This window comes from Mandrillus leucophaeus, unplaced genomic scaffold (genome assembly GCF_000951045.1).
Source record: "Mandrillus leucophaeus isolate KB7577 unplaced genomic scaffold, Mleu.le_1.0 Scaffold246, whole genome shotgun sequence".
Lineage (NCBI taxonomy): Eukaryota > Metazoa > Chordata > Mammalia > Primates > Cercopithecidae > Mandrillus > Mandrillus leucophaeus.
This window is the reverse complement of record NW_012102543.1, coordinates 1,989,338-1,994,770: the sequence shown is the minus strand read 5'-3', so window position 1 is coordinate 1,994,770 and position 5,433 is coordinate 1,989,338. Positions and strand designations below refer to the sequence as shown.

The 5,433-nt window shown below is 39.0% G+C and overlaps 1 protein-coding gene across 1 annotated transcript in view; it reads left to right on the top strand.

Moving 5' to 3' along the window:
* Positions 1 to 5,245: 5,245 nt before the first annotated feature.
* Positions 5,246 to 5,433, top strand: part of RGS6 (regulator of G-protein signaling 6) — a 676,386-nt gene continuing 676,198 nt past the window's right edge. The window contains exon 1 of the mRNA XM_011983129.1: positions 5,246 to 5,402. The gene's annotated coding sequence lies outside the window, so the exon portion shown is untranslated. The remainder of the gene's footprint in view (positions 5,403 to 5,433) is intronic.

The following is a 5,433-nucleotide window of genomic DNA, read 5'->3' as shown; positions in this document are numbered from 1 at the left end:
GAACCCAGGAGGCAGAGGTCGCAGTGAGCCGAGATCGCGCCATTGCACTCCAGGCTGAGTGACAGAGTGAGACTCTGTCTCAAAAACGAAAAAGAAGAAAAATGAAAAAGAATATCAATGAAGAGCTGGAAAATATAGGACTTGTAAGAGGGCTGACAATACCATGTGAGTTGAACTCTGGTTCTTAAATACCAGCAAAAGGACTTCAATTAATTAGAATATAGTTCTCCTTAAGAAACAGGCTTTCTCTTGTTTTCCAGGGTATTATGCATTTAATTTTAGTGTCCTTAGCTTTTTGGGTTACCTGTGGTCATATATGACTAGGACTTTTTATAGGGTTTCAATGGACACATATTGACTCTATAAGGGATCCTTCTTATAGAAGTATATCCCCTGCCTATTTACCATGGTCCTAACCAAATATGCCTGTCACTGATTCTAATCAACTGTAGAAATCCCAGCATCTAGCAGGAAGGGGACAGAAGTCGGATATTTTTGGTTAAGGAGACCTGTCCACTTTTCAAGTCATATTACATGTGTACCTGCCTATTCTGTGATAATTCTGACTACAAGCTTCGGGAAGGCAGTGCATGAGAGTGTCTAGGAGATGCCTAGGTAAAGAAGCTCAGTCCAAACAATTGGCGTGAACAGCAGCCCATGGTTATTTTGGGCCCGGTGTAGGTTTTTAAAAACTTGTTATTGTTGATGTAGATTTTATCCCGTGTGTGTTGGCTGTACATATACACATCCCTGCACTCTGATTATTAAGCATGGGACTCTGTAAATATGCATTGCACTCTGACATAACATTATTTCCAAGTCTGAAAACATAACTGTTCTAGCACTGTGATATAAACACATTCATTCTCAGACACATGGTTTTCAAAACTGTAGATCAAGTGCTAATACTGGAAAGAGAAAAAATCCACTTCACATTGCAAAGAGAAAAAAAATCTACTTCACACTGTAATCAATTTGCTTGCCATCCACTCTTCTTGAGATGGGGATTATGCAATTAGTGGTAACAGAAATGCTGGGCATTCTATGAAGGAAGGACACCACAGGCTGTGATTCACAAATTCTTGTTCAAAAGTAGATGCCCCAGTTCCATCACTAGAAATTGTGACTTATCAGGTCTGAGATGAAGTTCAAGAATCTTTTTGTTTTTAACCTCAGAAATGATTACCATCTATTTAAGAAACAGATCCAATTTATTTTTAATTTTTTAGAGACAGGGTATCACTGTGTTTCCTAGGCTGGATTCAAACTCCTGGACTCAAGTGATCCTCCCGCCTCAGCTTTCTGAGTTAGCTGGGATTGTAGGTGTGTGCCACTGCACCTGGTTGTTCAATAATCTTTATTGCTAAGCTTTAATAAGTAGCCCAGGTGTTACTAATTCTGTGCCCTTTGAGCCTTGCTCTGAAAGAACCAATTTCTAACATGTCTAATCAGGCATTTATTTTCTTTCAGGATTTAACATGAAGCAAAAGTGACCTGGAATCTTTTCTCCCTTTATTGCCAAAACGCAAAGAAAAGAGTCCTTAGCTCTCAGAAGAAGACTACACTTAAGAGTGAAAATAAGAAAATGTGGGAGTTTGAGGAAAAGTATCATCAGCTGTCAAATGTCATGAATGTGCAGTCTTGGTCAATGGGCCACATGACCCAAAACTCATTATCCTCCGCAAAGCCACCACTATCAATATATGCACCAAATGCATCGACACAATAGTTTTCTACCTTGGCCTGTCAATGAAGTTATTGAAACTAAACTGCCAACTCATTTCCATTCTTCTGTTCAATTTATCACCTGTTTTGAGAGCTATACCACAATCAATTCTATTACACACTTTCCTGCAACTCCTCACTTGATAATGAAGTAATCAAAATAATCAGGGTTTTACCTATAAATATTATTTCACTTGATACTTTAGATGAATTTCAGGATCCTTGCATGCAGTGTGTCCTTAATAAGTAATTGCTGAATGGATGAACAAAATTTTGGGCCGAATCACATTATTGTATATATTCACAAAGTAATAGATCAATTCATATTTTTAGTACAGCCAGTCATGAGTTGATTCTTAAAATAAACCCATGGTGATCATTTTAGAAAAGGGAAGACAATTTTTTCAATTTGGTAAAAACAATTATGCTTTAATGTATATTTTTAACCTTTCATTTTGAAATAATGTTATAATAAATTATAAAAGCTACAAAAATGATTCAAAGAGCTTCCTTACCATCTTCTGAGGGTAAGTTGCAGATGTGATACCCCTTTACCACTTCATATTTCAGTTTGTCCTTCCTAAAAACAAGAACACTCTACTACATACCTTGAGTACAACATCAGGAAAATAACAATGATCCAGTTTAATCCATCGAATCCGCAGAATCCACTGATTGTGCCACAAAAGTCATTTATAGGTTTTGGATCCCATTCAAGATCACGTGCTGCATTTAGTTGTCTCATCTCTTTAGCATCCTTCAATCTGGAACAATCTTTACTATCATAGTCTTGACATTTTTAAAGAATACAGGCCAGTTACTTGATTTTTCTTTCAATTTGCATTTGTCTGATGTTTTATCCTTATTTATGCATAAGAAGTGACACTACATTCTCAGCATATCATATCAGGATGCAGCACAAGGCTGATTTGTCCCATCATTGGTTTTCATTTATATAAAATTTTACCAGCTGATTAAGATGATATCTCCCAAGTATTACAGCTGCATGTTAAGTAATAAGTATGCTGTACTGATTAATAATTAATGATGTATTAATGAACATTTTTAGAGATATACTTTGAGACTATGTAAATATCCTGTTCCCCATCAAAATTTACCCACCAATTTTAGCATCTATTGATGATTCTGGCCTGAATCAATTATTAAGATGGTGGTTGCCAAATGGTGGTTTTCTGATTCTATCTTTTCTTCTTTTATTAGTTGCATTCTACTATAGAGTTCCCTTCAGTGTGTCTATCAGCACGGACTCATGGACTCTTATTTTACTCACAGGGTTAAATTTGTCATTCACTATTTTACTCCTTAAATTATCCAAGATTTGGCTAACAGGAATCCCTTCAAGCTGACTTCTGTATTCTTTTGACCTGTCTCCATAATTCTTTAAGTACTTTTTCATTTCCTTGCACAACAAATTATTCTAGTTTCATCTACTATACCAAGGAACCATGGTTCCTTTTAGTGGAGGATGGTATTAAGAAACCAACGTCTGAGTGTTAGGTGTGTTCATTGCTACTGGGGTGCCGTTACTTTTAGGCCTTCTAAGTCGACAAACCTAGGAAATATATCACCATATACAGACACATATACACTTATATTTTTCTGTCTATCTATAATCTTTTTGGATCCAAAATCATCTCCAATTTCAAGCCACGTAACTAGATCTCTTGCCTTTCTATATTGGTAATTCCCTTTTCCAGCAGTGAGATGACCAGCTCCAATTTTCTTAATGTATCTACTTGTTGGCTCAATTCCCTAGCATGTAAACCAATCTCTTGGCCATGTCAGCAAAAAAGTGTGTCCTGTCTCTATTACATACACATATATAAAATACCCCCACATATATACACATACATATGAAATGGGATATTTTATGTATAAGAAACCACACTACATAGATATATCAGGAATCCCATATAATACACAAATGTATCAATATGAAAATACATATTTAACTCCTATAAATATCTGATTTCACATTTTTTTTTTAAAGAGAAGTACACAGTAAGACTTTCTTCTGATGAGCGTGGAGCCTGCTGTTCATACTTCCACAGAATTATTCCTTTATGCTCTACTCAGCCCTCAAGGAGCTGCTAGCCTCAGAAATGCAGAGCTCTGGCTGGGTGTGGTGGCTCAAGTCTGTAATTCCAGCACTTTGGGTGGCCAAGGCAGGTGGATCACCTGAGGTCAGGAAGTCGAGACCAGCTTGGCCAACATGATGAAACCCCATCTCTATTAAAAACACACAAAAAATTAGCTGGCAGGCACCTGTAATCCCAGATACTTGGGAGGCTGAGGCAGGAGAATCGCTTCAATCTGGGAGGCGGAGGTTGCAGTGAGCGAAGATTGCACCACCACACTTCAGCCTGGGCAATAAGAGCAAAACTACGTCTCAAAAAAAAAAAAAAAAAAAAAAAAAAAGGCCGAATTCTTCAAAGCGGAAGTTTCCCTAGTCACTACCTTTCGCTCCATGCACGGCCTATTCTTTAACTGTGACAAACTGCCACAGCCAGGTCCACAACCGGCTTGAGCCAAGTATTGAGCCTGAGGAAGGAAATGCTTTATATTTCAGCTTTAATAACTAACTGGGACATCTGTTACAATTCTATTTTCCTCACTAGGCTGGGTATGGCATCTCTTGGTTGTAGGTTCCCCCCACACAGTTTCTGTGGCTCTTCTCGTGGACTAAGCCTACCATAACACACATGTCTGCTTGTGTATTATCCCATTTGACACTAAGGCTTCAGGGCACAGGCTGTTTCCTTTATTATCCATTTCTAATGTTAGAAGAGGGTCTAATACAGAGCAGGTGCTATTTGTCTATTGAAGGAAAGAATGAATACATCCATTAATCAATGTAGAATGGTGGGAAAAGATACAATTTGGGAAGGAGACTTTACTCTTTAACCTCTGGACTCATGTGGATGAGGAGTCCAGGTCATCCGTCCTTAAAGGCATTTAGGTATTTTATTTCAAGTATTTTTCCCCTTTTCTGGTGACATACTACAATTCAGGACTAAATCTCAAATTTATTCTTGATATTGATAGCATTGATATTGCACACAAATCCCATGGTTACCGTCCAGCACTAATGGTCGTGTCCTATTTCCACCTGCAGCTTCCTGACTCTAACTACACATCGCATTTCAAAACTCCCACGTTAAAAAAGGCAGCAGTTCAAGTTATTTTCTCATTTTCTGTCTTCAACTTTTTTCTTCTTCCCCCAAGAATATTTGAGAGTTAATTTTCTCGAAAGTTCTTTGTAGTGTTCCAGATAGGAATCATCCTATAATACTCCAAATGCAGCGTGTGGTGTGCATGTTGAATAAATAAAAATGACGAGATTAGGAACAATATCGCTGACGATCGCGGTGTCCCGTTTTAATTTAGAGGGCGCCAGCAACACGTCAGTGACGGAGATTCAGAAGCTGCCTCACCCCGGACCGGGAATCCCTAAGAGAACCTTGACGCCGCTGAAGTTTCCGGACGGGGCCAGTTTGGAATTGACCAAAGGAGTCTCTGCCCAGTCGAGCCAGTCTCTCGGTTTTCTCCACGGCTTCTCGAGGATGAGGAATTTCTAGGTTTTCTCCTCCTCCGGCAAATCACGGTCTGCGCCTTCCGCAAATCACGGTCTGCGCCTTCCGCGGCTCTGGGAACAGGTGAGCCGGGCGGCGGCGCCCTCGGGACGCG